Consider the following 12,464-nt stretch of genomic DNA (forward strand, 5'->3'; position numbering starts at 1 on the left):
AGCGTCTGCCTTCTGCTCAGGTCATGATCTCAGGGTCTTGGGATCGAGCCCCACGTTGGGCTCCCTGCTCTGCGGGAAGCCTGCTTCTGCTTCTCCCTCTCCCTCTGCTGCTCCCCTTGCTTGTGCTCTCTCTCTCTGTGTCAAATAAATAAATAATATCTTTAAAAAAAATGATTAGCAAAAGCATAAAACAGTATTTTAAGTATTTTATTTATTAATGGTTAAAAATCTTCTATCATTAAATTATCATTAAAATATGATTTTTGTCTAAGCAATAAGAGAGGATATGCTTCATTATTTGTGACAATCTTAGTTTGATATCACAGAGATTCAGTCTCCTTTTAATTGCAGATGATTTATAGCTTGGTTTTAAGGATTATTATACCTAAAACCAAACTTCTTCAAAAAAATGTAGATACAAGTAGAAGAAATGCATCATTGGCTAAACATACTAAATCATCTTTTCAATTTTCAAGCTCATCACCAATTATTTAAGTTTTTGTTAATATTTGGCTAGCAAGGGGCCCCTGGGTGGCTCAGTCGTTAAGTGTCTGCCTTCAGCTCAGGTCATGGTCCCAGGGTCCTGGGATCGAGCCCCGCATCAGGCTCCCTGCTTGGTGGGAAGCCTGCTTCTCCCTCACCCACTCCCTCTGCTTGTGTTCCCTCTCTCGCTGTATCTCTCTCTGTCAAATAAATAAATAAAATAAAAATTTGGCTAGCAAAGTTTCAACTACCCTAATGTCTATCATTTGATCTCATAAATTTATCAGAGAGCATTAATTTTTTAAATAAATAAGCTCAAGGGGAGCCTGAGTGGCTCAGTCAGTTAAGCGGCTGCCTTTGGCTCAGGTCATGATCCCAGGGTCCTGGGACGGAGCCCTGTATTGGGCTCCCTGCTCAGCGGGGAGTCTGCTTCTTCCTCCCCCTCTCCCTTTGCCCCTCCACCTGACTCATGATTTCTTTCTCTCTCTAATAAATAAATAAAATCTTTTAAAAAAAGAAAAGAAAATATATTTCTGTGTTTTTAAGTGTGTTTTGAGATGGAGAAGAAGAGGACAGTTTCCATGAGCTAGAAAAGATGAGAATCTCTCTCTTTGAGTAAGAGACATGTTCACTGAGATTTAACACAGATCTAGTGAACATTATTAAGCTCATAAGTGCCAGACACCCCGTGTTCTTCTGAGGTCCCTCATTTCCTTTTGCAACAACCCATCTCCATCTCATTGGTGCAGGGGAGGAAACTACAGCTCACAGTGAGGTAGTCACTACAGTACTAACAATGCAACAGAAAGAACTGGACAACTGAGAAGTGAGAAAAAGGTTTGCAGAAGCTACTGGGAGAAATTTGTTAGGAAGACCATGAGACGTGGAGAACATTTTCCTGAGCCCCACTTAGATGAGTTTGGACAGCATGAACTTGTGGTGGAAGGTATTTAGCATATTTTTTTCCCTCTAATTCAAGAGTTAGAGAGAAATTAGACAGAAGGCATAGAGAAATAAAGAGACTGGAGAATTCCAGGATATTGGCAAAGGAGCCTTTTTAAGAGTTTTCTTACTGGTGTAGGTTTTAGAGGTAAGGGACCCAGGGAGGGCTGTGCTGAAATGGAAGAAGGATGAGACCAGGGAACCAGAGGAGGACCTTGGAGGGCTCCGCATGTGATGGGAAATACAAGAGATGAAATAGGAGATGTGTGGGAAGGAGATGCTTTAGGAAGCAAAATTACAGGTTTTCTTATCGGTCATACCCCAAGCTGAGTCCTGACTTGGCCAGTTGTTTTGTGACCTTAGAAAGTTACATAACCTTGTCTACCAAATGGGAGTTACAATAACACGGCCTCATTGAGGTGTGCGGTTTTTATAGAAAGAGCTGGACAGGTATAACTGCTCAGATATACAGAAGGAGCTCAATAAATGGTAGGTGCTATTGTCATTATTGTCACTATTATTACTCAGTTTTTGGAAATAGATAGACTTCAAGATTATAGCCGAAGTGCGGGAGGGCAAATGGATAGCCAAAGTTGGTGGAGATAAAGGTTCTTTGAAGGGAAAAATTTTAAGAACGAAGAGGATAAAGTATATAACATGTTTATAGATTGAGATAAATTCTTTTTTTTTTTTTTGAGATTTTATTTATTTACTTGACAGAGAGAGCTAGAGAGTGAACACAAGCAGGGGGAGTGGGAGAGAGAGAAGCAGGCCCCCCGCCAAGCGGGGAGCCCGATGCAGGGCTCGAACCAAGGACCCTGGGATCATGACCAGAGCCGAAGGCAGACGCTTAACCGACTGAGCCATCCAGGTGCCCCATAGATTGAGATAAATTCTATGAAGAAATAAACAGGGCGATGAGACAAAGAGTATGAGGATTGAATGGGGGAGTATTTAAAGTTGTCGACGATGGTGGCGAAAAAGACAAAGTATTTTTTCCACTGTCAAATTACATTATTTCTCACATGGTGTTACAATGTAATTGATGTGATATGTTAAAAATGAAAACCGATTGTGTTTTAAATACTTTTCTTTGTTCTTAAAGTAAAATCAAATTCAAATCTTCGCCAGGTTCTACAAGGCTCCGATCTCTGTCCTCAGCTCTACTGCTCTCCCTCCCGCTAGCTCTTTCTGCTCTAGCCAAATCTTCAGCTTTTCTGTTTTTAGAAGAAACCAAGCTCTTTCTTGCCTTAGGCTCTTCGCTAATCTCTGCCCAGAGCACATTTTCACTCCCACCGTCTGCCTCTGGCTCCCACCCCCTATTCTGTTTTTGCATCACCCACAATTTATCAGTTCAAATCTCCCCCTTTCAAGGAACTGTCCCTACTATACTACCTAAAGCAGCAGTACCTCCCCCTCCAGTACTCTTGATTCCATCTCCCTTTTAACTCCTTCGTAGGACATATCACAACCGGTGAACATGTTAATTTTTTACTCTCCAAACACCAAGCAAATTAAAGGAGGATGTGAGCTTTGCTGCTGTTTTTCATTGCTGAAGCCACAGCACTGGTAACATCTGGTAAATGATAACACTCAATAAGTACTGCCATTTGAATATATGAATGAAGAAAATACAAGAAATGAAATCTTCATCTGTAACATCAATGAATAAAACATTTGGTTCTCATTCATTCTCTCAACCCCCAAAGCCAACTTCATAGACCCTTTGGAACACTATTTTTAAACTATAATTGTCTTTCACTGAATAATGATTTCCCAGGTAATTTAATTTTATTCTCATAAATATAGCTTCCACATCTCTGCTGCTCTAGAAAATTCTAGAAAAACAGAACCCATACTCAAAACAACTGTTACGAAATACAGAAGAAGGAAGAGGAGGAAGAGGAGAAATACATTAGAAAAGACAGAAATGTTTGTCTCCAGTCATTAGATCAATTCTAGACTCCCAATCTCCCAGACTCCTGAACTCAAAAATGTAGAGGTAATCTTTGGCCACTTCTCTTTCTCCATTTTCATCACTTTAAATGTATAACTTGAAAATATCTTTCAGATTCTTTTATAATTTTTTTAGTAGGTTCCATGCCCAACATGGGGCTTAAACTCATGACTACGAGGTCAAGAGTTGCTTGCTCCATCACCTGAGCTAGTCAGGCACCACATGTTATATGATTTTTTAAGGTAAAAAAGTAGGGAAAAACTTTCTCACTCTCAACTAAATTTTTGCATGGATAATTCCACAAGTAAAATCAAAAGAGAAACCATAATCTGGGAAAAATTTTGTAACTCAAATCACAAAGGGCAGTTTTCCCAATATATAAAAAAAAAACTCTTGCAAATCTATAAGAAAATAGCAAAATCTCAATAGAAAACTAGGCAAAGATATTAACAGTTCAAAGAATGGGAAACTTAAACATATGAAAATGATCAAATTCATTTAAAAAAATAGAATTGCAAATTAAAATTACATCAAAAGATCATTTTTTACCTTGCCAGTGGTAAAGGTTCAAAGTTTTATATTATCAAAGTTATATATGGAGCAGGCACTTTCATATGTTGCTGGAGAATGTGCAAATTGTATAGTCTCTTTAGAGAACATTTTGACAATATCTATAAAAATTACTTAGACACCTTATCCCATCTACTTGAAAAAAAATGTTTGCCTTATCCCATTTACTTTAGAGAAATGTATCCCAATATATTTACACATATGTGCAATGTACAAAGTACAAAGTTAATCATTGTAGCACTGATTTTAAAAGTAAAAAGTTAGAAATAATCTAAATGTCCTACAGCTGAAAGCAACTGAAATTATGGTACATCCACAAAATGGAAAAATATATATCAGGAAAAATGAAGGAGTACATTTTTTATACTGCTACAGAAAAATCCCAAACATACGTGGTTAAGTGAAAAAAAGCAAAATGCAAACAGTATTTGGAACATTACCATTTCTGTAAAGGGAATGAGGTACATATTCATATTTCTCTGTTTATGCATAAAAAAATCTCTGGAAAGATCAACAGGTAACTAATAGGAATAATTTCTTGGTGAGCATGGGACTGGCCTGACAGGGAAGGTAGGGGGTAGTGGTAGATAGGAAAGTTTAATATACACCTGTTTGAAACTTTAATTTTTGAACCATGTGAACTACCTATTTAAAAATAATTAATTTGGGGGGCACCTGGGTGGCACATTCAGTTAAGTGTCCATCACTTGGTTTCAGCTCAGGTCATGATCTCAGGGACCTGGGATCAAGCCCCACATTGGGCTCCATGATCAGTGTGGAGTCTGCTTGAGATTCTGTCTCTCCCTCTCTCTTGCCCCTCCCACTTGTGGTGTCTCCCTCTCACTCTCAAATAAATAAGTGAAATCTTAAAAAAATGAAAATAACTAATTTTTAAAATTTGGTGGTGAGGAGAAAATAAAAGCATAGAAAGTGCTTCCCAACAGCTTTACTCTTGAATAATTTTGGGAACCAAGGTGGCTTCCTGTTATTAATGAGATGCACAGAAAATAATTAGTAAATGTTGAATGTATGCATGAGGGAATAAAATGTGTCAATTCTTCCCTAAGTTATTAAAGGCCTTCCATCAGCTGGATCTATTTTATCAGCTCGAATTACCTTGCACTAGTCTCAGAGATCATCACTCCAGCCATCATTTACAGTCCCTATAAAGGCACTCCTACCCTTGCTAATGAGGTTTCCTTCACCAGGTAGCCCTCTTTTTTTGTCAATCTGAATCCCTTTCATTTAAGAGCACAGCCTCACATCCACCTTCCGAGGAGCAAAAACAACAGAAATGTAAACATCTGTCTCCCTTCTGGCGGCTGAAAGTCTGAAATCAAAGTGTCAACAGGGCGATGCTCCTTCCCAGGCCTGTAAAGGGGAATGCTTTCTTGCCACTTCCTAGCTTCTGGTGGTTTGCTGGCAATCTCGGGCATTCTTTGCAGCTAGGGCACTTCAGTCTCTGCCTCCATCATCACAAAGTTCCTCTCTGTGAATCTGTGTCTTTGTCTCTTCTTGTCTTCTTAGAAGGATGTCAGTCATTTAGTGTTCTAATTAACTAATTAGGCCCACCCTAATTAACTATGACCTCATTTTAACTTGATTACATTTGCAAAGACTTATTTCCAAATACAGTCACATTCACAGGAACTGGGGGGTTAGAACTTCAACATACCTTTTTGCAATACAATTCAACCCATAAAACCTTCTGTAGCTGATGCCACCCTGTTTTTAGATTTCTATCCCTAATGTTAAATTCTATATATAGTTCTGCACCCTTATAGTCTCTCTTGCTTATCTAACTAGTTCATGTTATCTTTTTATTTTTTCCAATTATATGTTATATACATTATACACACATATTATATATATTATACACACATACACACACACACACACACATTTTGTCTCCCAAGCTAGATTTTAAGTACCTCAAGAGCAGGAATATGCTTTCTCCTAACTTTGTTGGGCCTGGTCCTACACCCATAATAGGGACTCAAAAATGACCAGGTGAAGGATTGGACGAATGATGCCCTAGAAGGCGGACACTGTGACTTTCATAGATTTTAACAATCATTCATCCAGCACAACAACCTTTCAATGAGCTAAGAGGAGGCTCCTTGAGTCACTCAAGAGTGTGAGAATCCAAAAGTAGCATTAGCTCATCAGTACCACACGGCAAAGGCTCCACTTTAAGGAAGGATCAAGATCAATAAACAATAGACTTTGTCCCAAGAATGGAGGTAATTGCATGGCGGGGAGGCAATCTAGTCTTCAGTCTCATGTGCAGCTGCCCAGATGCGAGGCAAGTCCCGGCCTTAGTTTATAATTACGGACAAAGAAGTATATCATTAGATTTGTGTTGTCTTTCCTCAAAATACATGCATCTATCCACATGTATGCATACATGTATAACATATGAACTGATTTCTGATTAACACGAAGGCTTGATATTTCTCAGGCATTTAAACCAAGAGATCACAGTAGGATATGAACAGCAGTACAATCTGGTAATTGGCTGCTGTCTCATTCCATCACAGGCAAGCAAAAGCTCATGGCGGAGCAAGGAACAGTGAGGAAGACACTTAGTAAGTGCAAGAAAAGTCAAGACAGAAGGGAAGGGCAGGGCAGAACAAAGAAGAGAGACACAGAAAGAGAAAATCCAAAGAGGAAAACAATCAACCCAAATACCGAACCCAGAAACACATAATTGTACTTCATAATAATGAATTACATACAAATGAGTCATATTCGTACAAGGTTGGCAATGTACATCATTGTGCTGTATCGAAAAATGCTGCTCATTTTCAGCAGTAAAACAACCACATGAAAAAAGGTCAATGGATTATAATATATAAATTTTAAACTCTTGTATATTGAAATATAGTAAAATTAAAGGAACAATCACATATTGGAAAAATTATTTGCATCAAATATAACAGGCAATGGGTTTTTCTCTAATGTATAATTAGTGTTTTCAAATGAAGTTTTAAAAATTTCAAAAACTCCAGGGGCGCCTGGGTGGCTCAGTCGTTAAGTATCTGCCTTCAGCTCAGGTCATGATCCCAGGGTCCTGGGATCGAGCCCGGCATCAGGCTCCCTGCTCCATGGGAAACCTGCTTCTCCCTCTCCCACGCCCCCTGTTTGTGTCCCCTCTCTCGCTGTGTCTCTCTTTCTCTGTCAAATAAATAAATAAAATTTCAAAAAAATTTCAAAAACTCCAAATGAGCACAGGATATAAGCAGACTATTCATACAAAGTAAAAAAATGATTAGAAAACTGATACAAGGGAAGTTGTAATCAAATAAATGCAAATTAAAGCAACCTGGATTTTTTTTTTTTTTTTGCAGCCTGGATTTTTTAAAAGATCCACTAAATGCAATAAAAATATCTAAATTTAATACTTAATTCAGATGAATGTAATAAAGAAATCAATATACTCACTCATTGCTGGTTGTATTACCAATAGGCAATACAATAGAGCAACATATAGCAAGTAAGCAAGTATTATAAAGATGGTCATACCTTCTGAAGAAACAGTAATGTCCTAGAAGTTTATCTTAAGAAATAGTTGGAAAGAAACATAAAGGTAACTGAGTGAGAATATTCACTGCAATTCTGTCCATAGTAACAAGAATAGGAAATAACTGAAATATCCATCTCTAGGATAATGATTTTTAATCCCATAGAATGTTATAACAACATTGAGACTATTATTATGAAGTTTATGCAAAGTCATGCAAAAGCATTATGCAGTCACGGTAAGTAGAAAAAGCAGAACAAAAGTAATAGAAAAATAAATTTCAACTACGTAAAGACAGGTATTCCTATAGAATATCACACACCCATTCACTGAAAACGTACTAAGCAACTTTTATCTGCTGGGCCTATGCTAGGAACAAGGGATATAGTCTCTGGACTCACACTCACAATCTTAAGGAGTAAAGACATGTAAAAGTCAATGTTACAGTATAGAAAGTACAACAATGATACTTGTGCAGTGGAAGCCTCGTAGCCAATGAGGTTTATCCGAGGAGCGATTATTGCTAATTGAAAAATAAAAGTATACAGTGGGATTGGAATTACATGTGATATTTTAAATTCTTATGTGTTATGTGTACTTTTTTCCATTTATTCTTTTTTCCCATATTACAAGAAAATGACATGTTTATCATAAAAGACTAAGAAAATATAGAAAACATATAAGGCATCAGAAAAGAAACTGCACAATCCTAGCACCCATAGACAACCACCTTAACAGCATGACAAGTTTTCAGCCTGTCTTTTTAAAATATTCATTTCTAGATTTTTTAAAACATATTTAGATGACATGTATATACATTTTGTGATATGTTATTATTAATTAAAATTATAGCATAAGCAAGTTTCTGTGCTATGAAAAACTATGGAAAAATGCTTAATGTTTCATAATCGTCCATAGATAAAATGCAGTCCACTTAGCAATGCTCCCATGGTCAGATACCTTGCTTCCCTGTCTTTCTTAGCATTAATAATGCTGCAATGAATATCTTTATCTCCATTTCCATTAACATTTTGATTATAAGCTCCTAGTGTGTCGCTTAATTTTTAAAGCTATACCTTAGTAATATAACTCAGAGACATTTCACCAAATATAAAGTCTTCATAATCCTGAGTATAATTATGTTATCTATAGTAATTTCAAGTAAGGTATTTGAGAAATAACATGACAGTATCTTACAGAGAAAAGGAACACTTAAGACTATCATAGAACATGTATGGAGCATTGCTTTCAGGGGCACTCCTGTTTACAACCTCTCCCCAAAGAGAGATGCTGTTAAAACTCCCATCTCGTCTACTGAGAAAAAGCCAGGAGAGTAAGTGGGAACTCAAATTTGAAAAAGCCACAGCGTTCTAAAATGCATAACTTTTTCCCATAGCTTATATATTTTAAGAAAAAAAATTTACACATTTGAGATTTCTAAAACATGTATTACTTTTAATATGAAAACAGTATCATGAAATAAAAGCTATATGTACATTTAAACCACAGAGTACTTGAGCACAGATAACTAACATTCAGTGAATTAGAACAACTCTTTCTCTTTAGTGTAAAGTTAATTACAGCATTTTTTTGGTGGAAAAAGAATAAAGGATTAAAATACCTAAAGGGACTTTTCCTAAGATATTTATGACTGCCATCATTTTGCCAGGTGATATACTTTATACTTGCTTGAATAACTTGTTTGAGGTCATTGAAATAGTTACTGAAAATGTTTGTCTTTCCCATTTTAAGGTCATAAAAACTGCAGCCTACTTTAATGAACATGAAGTTCTCAGCACAACCTCCAATGTCTCTGAAGTAAATACAGCAGATAAACACCCATGTCATAAGGAAACTGAGGCCTAGTGTACATTGGTGATGCACCAAATCCGATACACAGTGGGATATGGCACGGTAGAAAGAACTGGGCTATGAAATGAGACAATAAAAACAAATGACCTCAGGAAGGAGCCTTTAGAATTGAAACTTGTTGGTTGGATATGAACAGCAGAGGTACATATAATGCACAGCCTCAGGTTTTCTTTTCATAATTCTGTGACAAAGAAACGAGGGAGAACGTTTGAAACCTGTAATGAACATCCTTAATTCAAATATCATTTAAACTCATTAACTGTTGAGGTTTCATATCTGTATTTATCTTTAAAGGGAAGCATAAAAAGCTCTGTTATCCCTTTAGACATAAAAGAGATAAAGGAATGAAACTTGAAGAAAAGCCATAAATGTAGGAATTACAACATTACTGCCTTATAACAATTCTTCACTAAGAGAATACATGACACAGTACCTTTATATAACGAAGACTAAACAGAGCAGAAACTACATAATGGCTATACCACTGTAGATCAGTTTGAGTCTAACATAACAGAGATGATCACTGATCCCAAGACGTTATGGAATAGTAAACTTAAGATATTGTGCTGCTTTTCAAGTTTACGTGACTATGATTATTTAATTTTCTTTTGTGCGTGCTCGAGTATAGCTGTTATGTGACTACACATGAGAGAACCTGAAATTAATTTGTCTGTATGAGATCAGTGACTGCACAAATTCTTATGAAAACTAACATGCCATGACAATAGTAATTTTGATAAAATTACAGCAAGTACTGCAATTCTCTGCCATCTGGCTGTCTCGTCATAACTACTTTGATGTGCTTTTTATTACTTATTTATGTACTTCAACCACTTGATCGGTAGTGTTTTAAAGCATATAAATTATCACAATGGAAGGTTTTAAATGTTAAAGGAAGACTATCTTCGTATCTAAATGTTGAACTGTTCACCAAGTTAGGAGACTCTTGCCTTTTTGATGGGAAAAATCGTATTCAAGTAAAAGCCATTTTGAGGAACTTCCCTAGTTCATTTGATACAATTTGTTGTTATGTTTAATCCTTGAAGCATAACAACCTTGAATTTTTTCCACAGCAATGCAGTACTATATATTTCACTATTGTTTTGATCTTCATAGCTTGAATTTAATACCTTAAATTTGATTATATACTTCCTATATCTTCCATCACCCTGTAGTTAGTTATTTACCTGAAGACTAACTAAACCAACATCATTTGTACCCTTTGTAAAATGTGGAGGTCACATCAAATCTTTATCTACCATGGATCCCTTTTGTTTTTGAGACTAAAAGAAATGACCTGAAAATTCAAAATACTCAAATAGATCCACAGAAATCCCTTTTCATTTTTAGGTTTCAATTTTATTTAAGGCCTAGAAACTTCTTTTCCTTATGGTCAAATGTCATCTCCTCATGATAGTCATGTTGCCTAAATACTCTGCCTCCAACTTTCATAAAAATTTGAGTCTCCACTATGTGTTCAGGACACAGAGGCTGAATTATGATATACACCCCTACAGAACACTTTTTCAAATTTGGAAGGTAGAAGACATATTTTATGGTAATTACTGTCATGAGGAAAATCAGTTGCTGGTTTTAGTCCAGCTTCCAATGGGTCAGTATCTGTCTCACCGACTTCACAGAAATAACACTTGTTGATGACTTGAAAAGAAAGCAGAGAATTGTAAGTAATATGTCTTCTGACCGATAAGAATAAATTTAGGGTTGAACAGTATTAGTAAAAAAGCAATTCAGTGACATCTCAACAGTGTGTACAATCAGGACACTTGTCTACACTGATGAGATCCATACCATAATACATACTAAACGAAATTTCAAAAACCTCTCTTGACTCAGTTGGTATAAAAAATTTCTTCTAGATGGTAGAAAATAGCTTAGCTGTAATTCACTTGGAACTAATTTCAGTCATTGCTAAAACATGCTGGGTTGAAAATTAGTGTCAAACGACAAAATGGCATGACTTCTTAAAAGCATTTGAACTCAAAATTTATGTGCCCACAATGCACCTGAATTAAAGTTTCCAGGATTCAGGACTGAACTACAGTTACATATTGCCAACAGTATTCTCATCTCAGTCTTAGAGAAAATTGCACCCATGACTACACCCGAGATTTGGAATGGCATACCTAGGAGACACCATTGTTTATTCTCTTATAATACAAAGCAGGGAATTAGTATAAAAACTAATAAAAATGATATTTCTATAAAATAGAGTATTATCTTAGATTCTGGACACTAAAATGGCATATAATAAAGCTTTCTTTTCCAGCACAAATAAAAATTGTTGAGCCTTTAGTGCTTAACAGTTTTTCAAAATAAAATAAAATAAGCATTTTAAAATACAAATGCATAAAACTACTAGATTGTTTTAATGATAGAGATACTGTCTTATGTTATCCAAACACTTTTTTTATTGTTTCAATTTACATGTGTCCTAAGTTCTAAAAAGTTTTAAGGTCATTAGAAACAGACAAACATCCTCTCAAAATGTTCAGATCCACATTCATCAGTACCGTGTAGAACTCTCCTTGCTATATACTCCCTATCAAATACACTAAATAGAGTGATGGATGCCTGGCCCAACATCTTTACTGCAATTTCATATCTGAATGTACTAATTGTTTAGTAGTCTTTAAACCATTCCTGTTTTCATTATTTACACACAGCATGATAAATCTGAGGTACTTAAATTCAGAGGGAACAAAATAAAAGGCCTGGGTTTTTAAATGAAATGGCGAATTTGGAATGTGGAAACTGCAAAGTCACACCATGATAAACCTATTTGATGTTTTCTTCTTAATGAAATAAACACACACGGTCTTGTTTTCCCCATAAAGTTGAATTTCTTGCTTAGAGCTCATGTTTTCTACTAAATGGAATTTTTGTACATGGTCTGGAAGTGATTCATGAAATCTCTGTATCACTAGGGATTCCTGCGTGTCTGACTCCTAAACTGTAACAAACCGAAGGGCTTGGCTGGGGACTAATTAATATTAAAGAGTAGATTTTGTTCATGGCACTGTGTAATAAGTCACCATGCTTTCAGTCTACCGGCTGTTTGAGCTGATGGCTACGTCAGGCCTGCCTCTAGCCACACAC

The 12,464-nt window shown here is 36.3% G+C and overlaps 1 protein-coding gene and 1 pseudogene across 1 annotated transcript in view; one reads left to right on the forward strand and one right to left on the reverse strand.

Moving 5' to 3' along the window:
- LOC118016257 (doublecortin domain-containing protein 1-like) overlaps positions 1–12,464 on the reverse strand; it is a 131,312-nt gene that overhangs the window by 52,545 nt on the left and 66,303 nt on the right. The gene's annotated exons all lie outside the window — the stretch shown is intronic.
- LOC118016369 lies at positions 7,942–8,064 on the forward strand (annotated as a pseudogene).

This window comes from Mirounga leonina, unplaced genomic scaffold, assembly GCF_011800145.1.
Source record: "Mirounga leonina isolate KUSES-001 unplaced genomic scaffold, KU_Mleo_1.0 Mir_166, whole genome shotgun sequence".
Lineage (NCBI taxonomy): Eukaryota > Metazoa > Chordata > Mammalia > Carnivora > Phocidae > Mirounga > Mirounga leonina.